We start from the raw sequence: 15,499 nt of genomic DNA on the forward strand, positions 1-15,499 counted from the left end.
CAAAATTTTGCTGCTATTTGCAGTATTTTTCTGCAGTGCGAAAATATTTAGGAGGCTTAATAAGAATAAGATGGTCTTTTAGAAAGATAACTTTTAATTTATTACTTTAAAACAGTATTATAAGAACGATATGTAATTTAAGTTTAGAATTCAAGATAAATCATAAAGTGTAATACTCCTAGTATTTGATAAACTATTTTGAAGAATAACATTTTACTTTAAAAGTTTTTCGAAAAAAAAAAAAATACTTAACTTTGTTATTCAAATCTAAAACCAGTCTAAAGAAATTCACAAAAAAAAATGTTATAAGTCAACAACGATTTCATAAAACTACCAAATCTTTTTATACTACTAAAAATGTTTTCATATTACTCTCACTCATTATAAATACCTTAATTTAAATTAAATATATTTGAAAAAACATTAAAAAATATAAATATAGCTTTAATTTGAACTTGTTATAGTTAATAGTTTTAGTCAAAACTGCCAAAATTTGACAATAAATTAAAATATGCGGTTGTAAACACAACAGTTTCTGAAACTTAGATCGTTAAGCGTCTAGTTTTAACAAATTAAGGTCAAAAATTATAAGCTTTAAAATAATATGATTTATCGGAATTTTATTGAAAGCGGTTCTGATTAGAAATATAAACTGAAGCAAGTCCTAATATAAGTGGGTAGGTGTCAAATATCACAAAAAGAAACTTTTGCACGAAGTGTCACTTTTGCATGGGTAAAATTTTCTGTGTTGATTTTTTTTTTGTTTTACTCACACTGTTAATTCGAACCCTTACTCTTAGTCGGTTAGTTATTTTTTCTTCTTCCTATTTTCTTAATTTCTCCACTGTTACTCCTAATCATAACCTTTGGTTAATAAATTTATTTCGTTTGTTACTATCACATCACTGTTGCCCAAAACTACCCCTTGGTCGGTATTTTATTTACGTCCCTTCGTGCATATTTGACCCGTCTCCAAAACAAGTAGTAATAAATTATCACATAATAAGTTTGGTTTTTATAATACAGAGTCATAAAATTTTAAAAAATATTCTTATAAAATTTTCGAACTTTGTTGATTGTGAAGAGTTTTGTAAATTGTTCAAATCAAAAAACAAATAAGAACTAGTTTATAATATATAGATTGTATGCTTTTTATGTTAGAAAAACTAAATATACAGCATTTTTAACAATTAACAAAATTAAAACCTGGAACTTTTGTTACACAATTATTTTATTCGTTTTGTAATTAAAGTGCATAATTGTTTTAAAAACAACAGCAAGTACTACTGATACTTAATAAAAATACTTAGTTTAAAAAAAAACAATAACGGCTAAAAAATAATTGTTCTAGTGTAAGGTAGCATAAAAGTATTAGATTTAGTACAACGCTAAAAAAATAGAAAGTTTTTGTTTTCAGATTCAAACTAATAATTTAATCTAAATAACAGTTGCAATAAAACATTTATTAGGTCGAATAGTTTTACTAATGCTGATAAAACATTGAATATTTTTTGTATTCTTTTAAAGTAAAATTTTTGACTTTGTTTTCTAACAAACACAACAAAAAAAAAAAAGAAAGTATACTTAAAGATCAGTCTGAGCTGAAAAAAGCTGAGTCAGCAAGATTTTTATAAATAGTTAACGTAATTATTAAACAGTTAACAAAATAATTAATTTTACCAACCAATTTAATCTATTTACAACATTAAAAAATAATTTAATCAAACAAGTTTAATTTCTCAAATATTAAGTATTATTTTGGTTTGTTATTTGATTCGATTCGAGTTATAAATTATGTTTAATTTGTTTTCGTGATAGTAATTTTTTGTATCTTTTTATTTTATAAATTTTATAGTATAACTTTCTTTGTTAAACAATTATTAAAAATTACATAAACTGAACACTAAACAGCATAACTTTATGAAGAATTTTTTTTTTAAAACTAAAAGAAATTTCAAAAACGGATATTTACAGTTTGAATTTATTTTTTTTTAGTTTAGTTTTTAAATAAAACTTTGTTAAAATTATTCATTGAAATACTAGAAATTATTTATCTAAGATAACGTGTATCTAAGAGTAAGTCTGTTGTATATATCAATTTTAAAATTTATTGTTTTATCTTTTATATTTTGTATGGTTACCATGCTAAGTTTATTTAAGAATAAGCCACTTTATATTTTAGTTTATTATTACACCCAACAAACCACACAGCAAAATTACGTATAACAAAATAGATAAAAGTTGTTTTCCCTTTGAAATTTTACTTAAAATGTTCTAAATTAAATTAATCACTTTCTAATAAACTCAATTTTTATTTATGATACTTTCCAAAATTTGTGAAAAACTATATTTTCTTTTGTTTCAAAAAAAGTGTTCATACTTATGTTTTGAAAAGTGTTAAAGCCATTTTGGTCGAAAATGTTAGAACTTTATGTAGAGTTTACAAAATAATGAATGTTGAATCTGAAGAAATAATGTATAGAAAATAAATACACAAATATTAAATATAATTTTATTGTAAAACTCTTATTTTGGCTACATCACTTCAAAATGGTTTATATTTTTTAGTAGTTTGTTATATAGGTATTGAGGAAATAAAATTCTTGATGACTCACATTTTGTGTGATGTCCTAAAATAAATGTTTTAAAAAGTCACATTTACCATTATTACAATCCCTATTAAATTAAATAGGGTTGCAAAAAATCTGAGTTTGACAATTTTGGCAGAAGTAACCTGCAATTTAATAAATTAAAAAACATGAAAAACTTGGATTTTAAATGTTAAACCAAGTTAACTCAAAAAAATTAAATTTAAACTATTTTTATGTGTTAAAAAATAAAATTTCAATAAGATTTAAAATTTATCAAAAGATAAAAATATATAGTTTAACTCTCAAGATTTTGTTTAATAAAAAAAGTATTTACAGTAGCTTTTCAATATCTTTTTAATCTTTTTATACAATTTATGAAAGTTTTTTACCCCTAGTTTAATTTTTATTTAAAATGGAACAAAACTTGTTTTTTAAAAATCTGGAAATTATTTTTTTTGAATTTATTGTCAATCATGATTTAAGTATATAAAAACTGTAGTTTGTTATAAAATAGTCACTTGTTTTCTGACCAGATTTCTAAACACTTATCAGTTTTTTGATTTTTTCAAAAAAAATAACATGAAATATTTTTTTGAACAATTAGCAGGAAGCTTCACTCACTAAGGATAACTCAAAGTTGTTTGAACTTTTTAAAAAACTTACTGATTCAGGCCTGTTTGATTTCTTTTGGAAAACAAAGATAGTTTGACTTTTTTCCTAAACCTCAGACTGTTCATCTTAAATCTCATTTTGCTGTCTTTTTTTATATCCTTTTTTTTATTTTTAACAACTTTAAGTATTTAATCAGTGTTTTGTTTGCTCAATTTTGCCAAAAAATTTCCCTCTTGATTTAGTTTGTTGAAGCTTGCTGTAGGCCAATTTTTGGTTTCTGTTGGCAGGGTTGCCACTTTACCTGGAATCCTGGAAAAACCTGGAATTTGAAAATTTAGGCAGAAAAACCTGGAAAAACCTAAAATTTTAACAGTATTCACATGTTCAGTAGTAAAATTTTGATTTGACTCAAAAAATTTATCATATAAATACAAAAATTTTGTCATCAAATTTTTTTTTATTAAAAAACATATCAAAAATAGCTTTAAAGTATCTTTTTAATGTTTTTATACTATTTAACACAGTTTCTTACTTTAAACATACCAAGAATAGACCCAGAAATGTGTACTTTTAAAAATCTGGAAGAAGTTTGGAAGACCTTGAAAATTTTTTGAAAAAACATGTGGCAACCCTGTGTTGGTTTAATAGCCAAAAGTTGTTCAACAAAATTTTAAATATTTAACAAGAACTTGTTGGATTTTCATTATTGTTTTTTCTATACCAAGAACTAAAAAAAGAAAAACCTTTTTTACTGTAATAATCATCTTTAATAACTGCCACTTTAACATCATTAACTTTTATTGAAAAAATAATTACAAATGTTGTTGTGTAATTGATAATTTTAAGTTATACTTTATTTAAAATATTGTACATAGTATAAGAAACTGATTCAATAAAAAAAGATAGCACAAAGAAGAAACATAAATAATTACTTAGGATGATGTTGCACCAATATCAAGCTGAAATAATACTTTATTGATGTCTTTTTTAACCATAATTTTAGGCTAAAAATCAATGTTTTAAGCCTAATATGTTTAATCTAAAAAGATACTTTGATTTAAGAAGCTATATAAATACAGAGGAAAAATTATTCTAGACTAAAATATTGAAGGGCATAGGGGGGTTAAACGATTTTATCACAACTTGATTTTATTTTATAAAATTTTTACAAAGCTACAAGATGCTTTTTACAAAATATAAAAATTTAAAATAATTTTTGAGATATTGCTGGTCGAATTTGGAGGCAACAATACATTTCTTATGGAAGGTGCAAACTAAAACGGCAAATAAATAGAAAAAATTACAAATCTATCTTCTTCTTTGTTTTTTGAGATAACTTCCTCAAAATTTCAGTGTTTCTTGATATATTAAGAAAGTTCTGTTGGAAAGTAATTTAAAAAAAAATAAAAATAGAAATTTTATAACAAATAAAACAAAAAAAAAACTGTTTTTTGTTTATTTTCTATATAAAATTTATATTAAAATAATTTTTTTAACAGAATTTTCTAAATATATCAAGGAACATTTCTGAAAAATTGAGATAGCTATTACAAAATACCTAGAAAAATATAGATTTTTAGTGAAATAGTCTATTTTTGCCGTTTTATATGGGCCTCCCATAAGGAACCCATTGTTGCCTCCAAATTTGGCCAGTTATATCTCAAAAATTATTTTTAGTTCTATTATTTTGTAAAAAGCATCTTGTAGCTTAGTAAAAACTATATAAAATAAAATCAAATTGTGAAAAAAAGTGTTTTATTCCCCCTATGCTCTTAATTGATACTATTTTACAGTATCATAGTCATTATGAATTTTTGTATTGATATATAATCTCTCCATGTAGAAAAATATCCAGCAGTTAAAAATTTAAGTTTTATTACTTTAATTTTATTTATGTCTTTATAAAATATAAATCTTTAGCCTAGAATTATGGTTGAAAAAGGCATTGAATGAATTAGAATTTCAGCTTGATATTGGTGCAACATCATCCTAGGTAATTACTGAAACATTTAAAAATATATATGGTAACTTACAATAAACAATAAAGCATTATTTATAATTGTAAAAAGACATTTTTATTAAGCATTAGTATAGAACAGTAGTATAAAACTAAACAGTTTAAAATTTTAAAGCCAACAGTAGCCCAATTTTCTGTCTTAAAGAGTAGCAGTCCATTTTTTTTTTGAATATTAAAATTCTTATATAACTTTGAGACAAGTCATATTTATAAATGAAATTTAGTACAACAGTTTTCCTACACCTCTATGCTGCTCATGGTAACTCAGGTTAGTTTGATACTAGTAAAAAATACTTTGACAAACTTAGGCCAGTTTTAGATTAAAAAAAGGATGAAATAAACTTGTTTTAAGCTGTTTTGCAAAACTCAAGCTATTTTAGATTTTTTTCTTAAACATCAGGATAATTTTTTTCTTGAAAATAGCTTTTAAAGATCTGTTTGTTAACATATCTGAACATGATTAAATATTTTTTATTTTTCATCCATATTATAGTTTATTCAAATTTGTAACAGAGAAGTTTTTTAAGTCATTTAGGTGCTCAGTTGCATCAAAGAGTGACAACCACTACAAAACTATGAACACCAATTTATTAAAGTCAATTTCTATCAGAATTTAAATTACTAAAAATATTTCTATTTTTTAAGCAAGAGACTCCAAATTTGTAGAAAGTGTTTCATGCAACATTGAAAAAAATATTATGTAATTTTTTAGTTGAACAAAAACAACTTCAAGATAAAAATGTAAAAAACCTAGTTTTTGTTTAATTAAAAAAGGAACTAAAAAATTACACTTGAATTTATAATTTTACAATTTTTTTTTCATATTTATATAAAATTAAAAAAGGACTGGAAAGGTTTTAAAAATATTGCTCTAAATTTATAGGAGGGAAACTTTTTTAATGAACTTGTTTTCTATTTACCTCTTTGAATTTTGCCTTTCTAAAGGAACCTATTACACTTTCAAACTTATTTAAAAAGTTATTGAAAATTAAATAAAATTTAAAAATGTGTTTAGACCTAGTTGAAATAATTAAAAAATTAGTTTAAAAGTTTTTATTATACCCCCATGCCCTTAAATAAAAATAAAACAGTTCCTCTTTTTAGAAAAATTTGAACTGTCAAGTTGTTTGAAGGCTGCACTGTATTAAAAAATAATCTTCAAACGCCCTATTTATTTCAGAATGTGTGCTTTAATCAGCATAGAAATAATATTTTAAATCTGGGTTTTGATAAAATAAGCAATAGTAGAGCACTAGTGATGATTAATTACAAAATTAGGAGCCTAATTGTAAGCTTTTACAACAATTTTTTTTTGATGTATTTTTGAGCTGAAATGTACGTCGCGATCTGCAGATTTCAATTGTGAGGGCTGCATATTGCCCATGGGCAGCAATTTGCTTACCTCTGCATAAAGTAGTACTTGTTATCTATCATAATAGAAGAAGTACCCAGGAATATATAAGTGAAACTAAGTACTGATCAAATCAAAAACTACAAATATACAAAAGTAATAAGTTTCTAAACTTGAGAGATTCACAAATATGTGAAAGCCATAAAAGAGAACCAAGTATTTATTTAAATTAACCAAGCTTTTAAAATTATTCAAGTCTTTGTTTTAAAATTAACATTGCAAAACTCGAGCTAGCTTTTCTGACATGTTACACGTTTTTTCATAAGGTTAAGTCCTTAATTTGTCACAATGATATTTTTAGGTATGTAATAGCTTTTTAAGTTTTATGCCCTTATTATTTTTTTTAAAAAGTTGTTATAATTTTAGCTAGTTATTTTTTCTAACCATGGCTTTTTTCATAGAAAGCAACCCTGTAAAATAAATTGTTGTAGATTTGTTATCAAAATGTTTAAGAAAAAAAAAACAAAAGCAAAGTTTTTAATTATAATCTATTATGTAAAAAGTTTTTGGTAAAATTTATATGTGTTTTTTTCAAAGTTTCAAGTTTAACAAAAAATCTGTTTTTAAATGTTTTATAAGTTGGACATCCTAAATTTTCAGAAAGTTTTTATAAATAAATAATTAAAATTTCTTGCTATATAAATCAACCTTCTTGAAAAAAGACTGAAATATATATGTGAAACTATTTTTAATATAAAAAAAATAAACATAATATGTTTTAATTCTAAGTTTCATGATTTTGTTATTAATTGCAGGATTGCCACACACTCACAATATTTTAAAATTTAAAAAATCTAAGGTAACTCAAAATATTGTAAGTTTTTTGAACTTATACTGACTCAGTATATTTATATATACAATTTTGTTTAATTAAATATTCTTGATAGTTAGAAGATTTTTTAAAATCTGAAAACACATTTTTTCTACATCTTAAATGAGATTTTGTTGATCAAGTTTTAATATTTTCTCATTTAACTAAATTTGTTTATAAACTTTAATTTTATTAAATTTAAAATAGTCTTTCAATCTTTTTTAACATTGTGGTTAGCTCTTCACTACCTTAGAAATAACAATATAATTTATATTTAAAATCAAAAGTTTGAACTTATCGTGACTTAAATTAATGTTAAACAGAAATATAATTAGACATATAAAAGTTTCTTAAAAATAATATTAAAACAAGTGTAAATTCAACTACCATGGTTATATTGGACTACCAACAAACTTTTTTTAATTTATAATAAATGTTTATATTAATTAATAGTTCTGAATTGGTTTAAGTTTTAAATTTTTAATCTTTGAAAACAGTATTTTATGTCAGTTTAATAAACAACAAATGTACATACTGCTTTTGTTTTTATTATTTAGTTGAAAAATTAGTATGAGATATAAGTTTTTTTTGATACTCAGCATAGTTTAAGATCACTCAAGATAGTTTTTTTTTGACTCTTAAGACTGGCAACCCTGTTATTAACTGACTGATATATTTAAGAATTGTAATGATATTTATACCAACCTATTAGAAAAATATCTAAGTGAAAAATGACCTTATTGTACAAATTTAAAATCACAAACTTATAGGGTCTTTAAACTACAGCTTAAAAAGTAAGAAGCTGTCTATAATAATGAAAATAAGCTACAATAGGATTGCCACGCTCTAAAGATAACTCAGGGTAGTTTGAACTTTTTTGCAAAAAAGTTTTGCTCAGGGTAATTTTTGGTCGCTCAGGCCGGATTTTTTACTTCAAAGAGTGACAACCATTTCACAATTAATATTTTTTTATTTTTGTGTCAACTTATTTTATAAATGAAATTACTGTAAAATATATTATTAATGAAATTAAGCACTGGTGAAGTCTTTGACTGAAACTTAATTTGTAAAATAAATTATTAAAAGAATAAATTTATTTTATAAATGAAATGAATTTAAAACAAAATACTTAGTTTAGTAACTGTAATATAATTTTTTCAACTGTAAACTTAGTAAATTGTAGATATATAAAGTAATATAATAATGGCTAATAGCTACACACTCAGGCTAGTTTAAAAGTTTGTTAAAGTTCAGCTCAGCTAAGGCTATTTATGAAAAACTCTAGCTGACACAAGGTTGTTTGAATATATTCAGTAAAACTCGGGCTAAATTAAGTATATATTTTAAAATCTCAGGCTAGTTTTTTTGACATTCAAGTCAATAATCTTCTTAAAAGTTGTGTTTTAATAATAATTTATTGTTATTTTTAGGCAATAAAGCTTGGTTAGTAATATTTTTTAGGGTTTTAGCTAAAACTTAGAGAATAATACTTTGTAATGTAGTGTTTTTTGTTTTTATGGTATTAGATATACTTAAAGATTCAGAGCCCAATATTAACCTATAAAACTTTACTAACTTTGTGTGGACAAACAAAGGTCAAACAAGCATCTTTTTATTAACATTGTTTTAGTAACATTTAATAAGGTTTTAGTAATAAGGTTCTGTAAACCAATGATTGTGTTATAATTTAATTTAATTTTTATAGTATATACTTTAAATATACAAATTGTCTACTAAGTAACAGTATTTAACAAAATATTGATTCATGAAAAATACTGAATAAGTTTTTATGTAATCATCAAAAAACTTTTGTACTTTTTAAATAGAAAAAATGTAAATATAAATTAATAATTTAAATACATTATATATATTTTTATTCATATGTTTTGGAACTTATGCTAGAAAATTTAAGCTTGCTATGAGCAGTATTAAAAATTTAGTAACCTTACTTGGTACTTCATACCAATGTTTCTCTACTGGGCACAGGCGCATGCTATTTTGAAATAGGTACATTCTACTCTTCACAATTAAAAGAACTACTATATACATAACTTGTAATGTATTAAACTTCTTATGAAAAGATGAATTAGTATATAGTTTTTAAGTCTTTCAAATTATAAAGATAAAATATTTGGACTGTAAATTATACTTATGAATATGTCATTTTATACTAAGTTTATGAAATCAGGCATTTAAAGTAGAAATGAAATTATTTTTTTTTTCTTGAAATATTTGTTGAAGCATTAATAGTCTTATAAGTGGAAGATGAAAAATAAAAGTTATTCAAATATTTTGTGTAATTATAACTGTAGTTACTTTAACTGTCATATTAACAAAAAACTATTTTTATGTTCTCAAAATTAGTCACAGCCTGTCTTGTCAAGTAATTTGTTGACTTATTTTGAAGTTAAAGTTTGCACAATAGTACGCAAGTAAAACATTTGCTAAATAATAGAATTATGTTTTATAAGTAGATAAATGCTTATATATACTTAAATAGCTTTTGAATTATTTTTTAGATTCGTTATAATGCTTACAGTTCTTAAAACTAAATTTTTAGTATTAGTAACCAACTTTTTTTTAAATAAGATGTTATTTTCAGGATTTCTGCACACTCAAGCTACTCAGGATAACTTGAAATTAGAAAAAACTCAATGACTGACTAAAGCCTAGTTGGATAGTTTAAACATTTTTGAAAAACTTAGACTACTTAACATATTTTTACTAAGTCTGTGGCTGACTTTTATGATTTTTTTATCTATTATTATTTTTTGTGTTTTAAGGTATTAAAGCTTGAATAATAGATATTTCAAGTTGTTAGTTAATCTCACAATACTCCTTTAGAATTAATCTCATGCAATCAACTAAAACTAACTCAGGCTGACTTTTTTGCATCAAAGAGCCAAAGGCAACCCTTTATTTATTAAAGTTACAAAATTTCTTGTTGTAAAAGTGTCATAGTATCACGTCTGAACCCCATTGTCAATTACTGGGTTTAAGTAATCTTATTTCTACACAAGTAAAACTACTGTTACATATAAAAGGTACGAATAATTTTAACTATATATTTATTTTTAACTTGTTAACTTAAAATTTCCCATACAAAATAGGTTGTTGTCAAAGTATTATGATGAATTTTAACAGTTATTAACCACATTTTCAAATACTTAGTTAATGTAACATATTGTTACACACAAATTAAGTTACTGAAACATGCCAATAATTTTAAACATAAACTAAATATACAATTTTAACTAAATACCAAAGGGTTAAAGTAAATAACTAAAGTATAATAAAGCATTGCTTATTTATAGAGTTTTAACTAAGTACGCCATGGGGCCCCTAAAGCTGGATGAGAACACAACTTTTTCAGAGCTGACCAAAAAAATCATACTGAAGACAAAGCACAACTCACAGATGAAGAAGCTGACGGACGTCCTTGAAGTTTCCGACCAGCGCCTCTACAACCTGGACATATCGGGCCCGAGGCAGGCGGCCGCCAAGCTGGCCATGCAGATGAAGTGGCACCAAATGATGGACAAAAAAGGCAACTTCTCCTTCTACTACAACACCTCCTGCTTCATAGACGAGTTCAGCACGCACATGCTGAGGAACAGAGTTTTCAGCAAGAGGATCATGTCTGTACAGATGGACAACCTCAAGCAGAAGATGGCGGAGGTGCTGCAAGATTACATTAAAAATTTGAGGGAAAAAAAGAAAAAGGAGGGAAAAGACTCTTATTTAGAGTGTTTGAACCAGGTAAGTTACTACGCCGGTTTGTGGGAACGCTACTACTGCATAGAGGATAGGTCAAAGTTCATAATGACCTGCCTCTACAGGAGAGACTACCAGCAAGCCATTGGGCTGTTTGACAAGGTGTGCCAAATGTGTTACGACTTCAAAATTCCCCTGGAAGCCGTTGGGGCGCCTCACTCACTGGTCAAGGCCGTGGACAAGATGCAAGATTTTGATGATTCTGTGAAAAATGGGGCCTGCAGGCTGTCTATAAGCTGCCTCAAGCTCTACCAAAGGTTTGAGCAGCAGATGAAGAAAATAAGTAAGGTCCTTGAAGAGGACTTGGAAAAGATAAGCCACAACCCTTCATTGTACGACTACGAGGCGGAAATCTCAAGGTTTCAGGTGGAAGCCTGCTACGGGTCGATCAGCCGCTTGCTGAAGACAGCATCCCAGCTCACCCTGCACGAAGTATACATCAAGCTGGAAGGTGTCATTGTTGCTGTTGGCAAGGCTATTGACAGCAAGAAAACAGGCGAGTTCGACGGCCTGCTTGAGGAGTTTGAAGATACCTTGGCTGGGTACGAGCACATACTCAGCGAGCACAAGCTTCCAAACTTCTTCCTGGGATTCCTCATCTACTTCAAGAAGTGGCTGCAGAAACAAGTGGCGCCTTGTGATCAGGGTGTCAAGCAAGCTGATGAAAGCGACGTGAAACTGATAAAATTCAAGGCCAAGTTTGAAAAGATGTTCATGAGGTACTGGGACTACACTTTCAAGTACTTGAAGCAGTTCCCATCTGAAATGGACAGTGAGTACAACTTTGACTCCATCAAGCAGACGGCAGAGTTCGTCCAGTGCCTCAACCTGAAAGCTGTTGAGGAGAAGAAGGACGAGTTCTTCAACGGCCTGCGCTTCTACAACGAGAAGATCCTCTGCTACATTGGAGACTACGAGGACGGCAGGACTTCCATAGGGGACAAGCTGGACTTTCTGGGCGCGGTCGACAGCATGTGCCACACCCTGATAGAGCTGTACCGCGACAACAAGTACCTATTCCAGTTCTGCCACGTGCCCAACCACCTGTACGCCCTGGTGGCCCACATATCGGAGGTCACCAACCCCCACAGGCTCGGGAATCTCCCCGAGGAGATAATATCAACTTTGCAGAGCATCAGGGCCTGCGCCACCTTTTTCAAGAAGAACCTCCCCGACTACTTTGAAGTTGCCACCGGGCTGTGCAACAAGACCTACATAGCCGACGCCATCTGCGACGAGTGCCCTAGTGAGCTGCTGAGGCAGCCCGGCAACGTGGGAGAGTTCACGGACTGCATGGCGGAGTGCAACAAGATATTCAGCAATAAGCTGCAGGGCGGGAAGGTCAATCTGGACAAGACTTCGCAGAGGGGCAGGGTTTACCTCAGGAACATTTTTGACTAGAATTAAGCATGTTTGAACGTGCAGACTTTTTTATAATGACTATTGAATTTCTAGGTAATTGTTTGTGAAGTTCGTTTTAGGATTTCCCACAGCGGAAACTGGACCTTTTGTATTAGTACTTTTGCTACTAGGATTTTAATACTTTTTATTTTAAACATAGCCTTTTATATTGAATTAATCTTTAAAATTTGTCTAACATAAGTGATTTAAAATTAACTATGTAAACTTTTATAAATATGCATTATTAATAGTTAATGTGTTAATGAGTAATTATTTTCTAGAATGAATCAACATTTTAATGAATCTTTAAAACTAATTATTAAACATACTACAATGTTTTAAGTCATTTAAGCTTAGTCTTTTATAAACTTAATCATGTTTTTTGTTCATACACAATTATTTTTGAAAGTTCCAAAAGTAATCAGGTAAATAAAAGTTGAAGCTTGGTTTGATAAACTCCTTTGCTTTAATTGTTCTCAATCTTAAATTGTATAGCTTTTTGCCATTATGAACTTTGAATTAAAGTAAAAACAATACAGTTCATTATAATAGTTTAAAACAGTTGTTTTAAATGTTTAAAATTTACAAACCAATTTTGTCTGTTTATTAAATTTGATATTATTCAAATATGATTAATATATCTTATCTTAAAAATTAATTTTCTTCAAACAACTGTTAAACTAAATTGAACGTTTAATAAAAATTTTTTTTTTAGGAAATAATACTTGATATTGTTGTCCACAGGTGATATTTAGATAAAAAATGAAGTTAAAACTCTGAAGCTGTAAAGAAAATGGAACAACTGGTTTGGTGATCATGAGATTCAGTTTTGTTGAAATTATTGATTAATTAAAATAATTTTATTTTCGATCTTAAGTCCTACAATAAAATTGTACTTTTCACTATAGGTAATTAGACACGAAAAAATAAAGTTTATTGGAAAAACCTGGAATTTGACAACAAACAAAGTTGGCAAATAAATTTGAAAATAAATGATAATTTAAGCAAAATTTTAAGGAGTTTTAGAAATTTTGAAATAAAAAACCCTGGAATTTTGAACAAAATTTTCTATAAAACCTGGAGTTTAAAGCAATTTTTGCATCAAAAACAGGGTTACCACACACTCAGAGTACTCAATGTTCTAAAGACTATTTTTCTTTTATACCAAGGATGAAAAATAAATTATTTTAATTGTTGTTAATGATGTCTATCTGAATCATTGTTTCACAAACTGGGGCATTACAGAAATTTAGGGACGATGAACAGCAAGGGGGGATAAGTAGTAAAGGGGCCACAGGGGTGCATACGGATATAATTTGAATCTTACACCAGATATTCTGGAGTTGATGATGTAGAGCAAAATGTTACGTATGTTCAGGTTTGCCTGGAAACCTGGAATTTGATAATTTAAGTAAAAAAAACCTGTAAAAACCTGGAATTTTAAACAACTTTTACATGTGAAGTAGTAAAATTTTGATTTGACAGAAAAAAAATCTGTCGTATAGAAAAAGTTATTTTGTGATCATCAAAAAAATTTATATTAAAAAAAAACATTTACAGAAACTTTATGATATCTTTTCAATGTCGTTATACTATTTAAGACAATTTTTATCTTAAACTTAATTTTAAACAAAAAGTAGACACTGAAACATGTAATTTTAAAAACTTGGAAGAAATTTTTAAAACTTGGAAAACATTTGCAAATAACGTTTGGAAACCCTGTACAAGATTTCTAAAAATTTGAAATTATAAACAATTTTTACATTTACAATGATAAAATTTTGATTAGACACAAAATATCTATAATTCACAATTATTTTTTTGTATCATTTAGAATTTTGGTTATAGTAAAACATTTTAAAAGTAGCATTACACTATATTTTCTATAACTTTATGCTGGTTATAACAATTTTTACCATAAAAATGGTTATAAACTAATTATGAACATAAAATACTATTTACTTCAAAAATCTGAAAGGTCAGAAAACCTTTAAAAGTTAAAAAAAAACCTTTAGCAACGCTGTACTTAGGGTAAAAACATGTTAAAACCTTTATATTTAGAAATTTTGAAAAAACTGAAATTTTAAATAGTTTTTACATATAAAGTATTGAAATTGTGATTTGACACAAAACCCTATCAGTTATTTTTTTATCTTTCAAAGTTCTATCTGTTATAAAATACTTTTTAATTAGTATTTAGTATCTTTTATAAGCAGTTTTTTAATTTGAATATAGTTTTATACTAAAAAATGGACAAAAAAACTTAGTTTTTCAAAAATCCGGAAACTTTATTCTTAATGCCCTGAATTTGGAATAAAAATCATAAAAAACCTTGAATTCAAGAAAAAACCGAAAAAGAGAAAAAATAAACTGAAATTTTAAACAAAAATCACTAAAAAGCTGGAAATAAACATTTTGGCAACCCTGTTTTTAAGCTTCAAAAAATTTGTATCCAGTAGTAATAATATTGCCTACACTTATTTACAAGAGACTGTATCACTTTTTTATGCTTAAAACAACATAGTTAAATCTAAATAGTGTACAATCACAATACAAGTAACCTGTGTTTCAGTTTAAAATATAAATAAATTTAGAAATTATTTAAAGCAAGTTTACATAAAGTTGTCAAAGTTACAAAAGCCAAAAATTCAATGTTTAAATTAGATTATTTAAAGTCTAATATAAAATTCCAGCAAATATTTTAAGCTACAATCATAAATTTAGTGTGCAAACAACTATAAACACTATAAATGCTTCTACACTGTTTTCATTGTTTATGAAATAGATTTACTGCTTTAATTGTTTTAATTTACACCACTGAAACCTCCCAAAAATATTTCAGAGTGTTAAAAGCTGGATAAGAATTATTTCATAGAGACTCA

Source organism: Thalia democratica, chromosome 2 (genome assembly GCF_965202585.1).
Source record: "Thalia democratica chromosome 2, ktThaDemo2.hap1.1, whole genome shotgun sequence".
NCBI lineage: Eukaryota > Metazoa > Chordata > Thaliacea > Salpida > Salpidae > Thalia > Thalia democratica.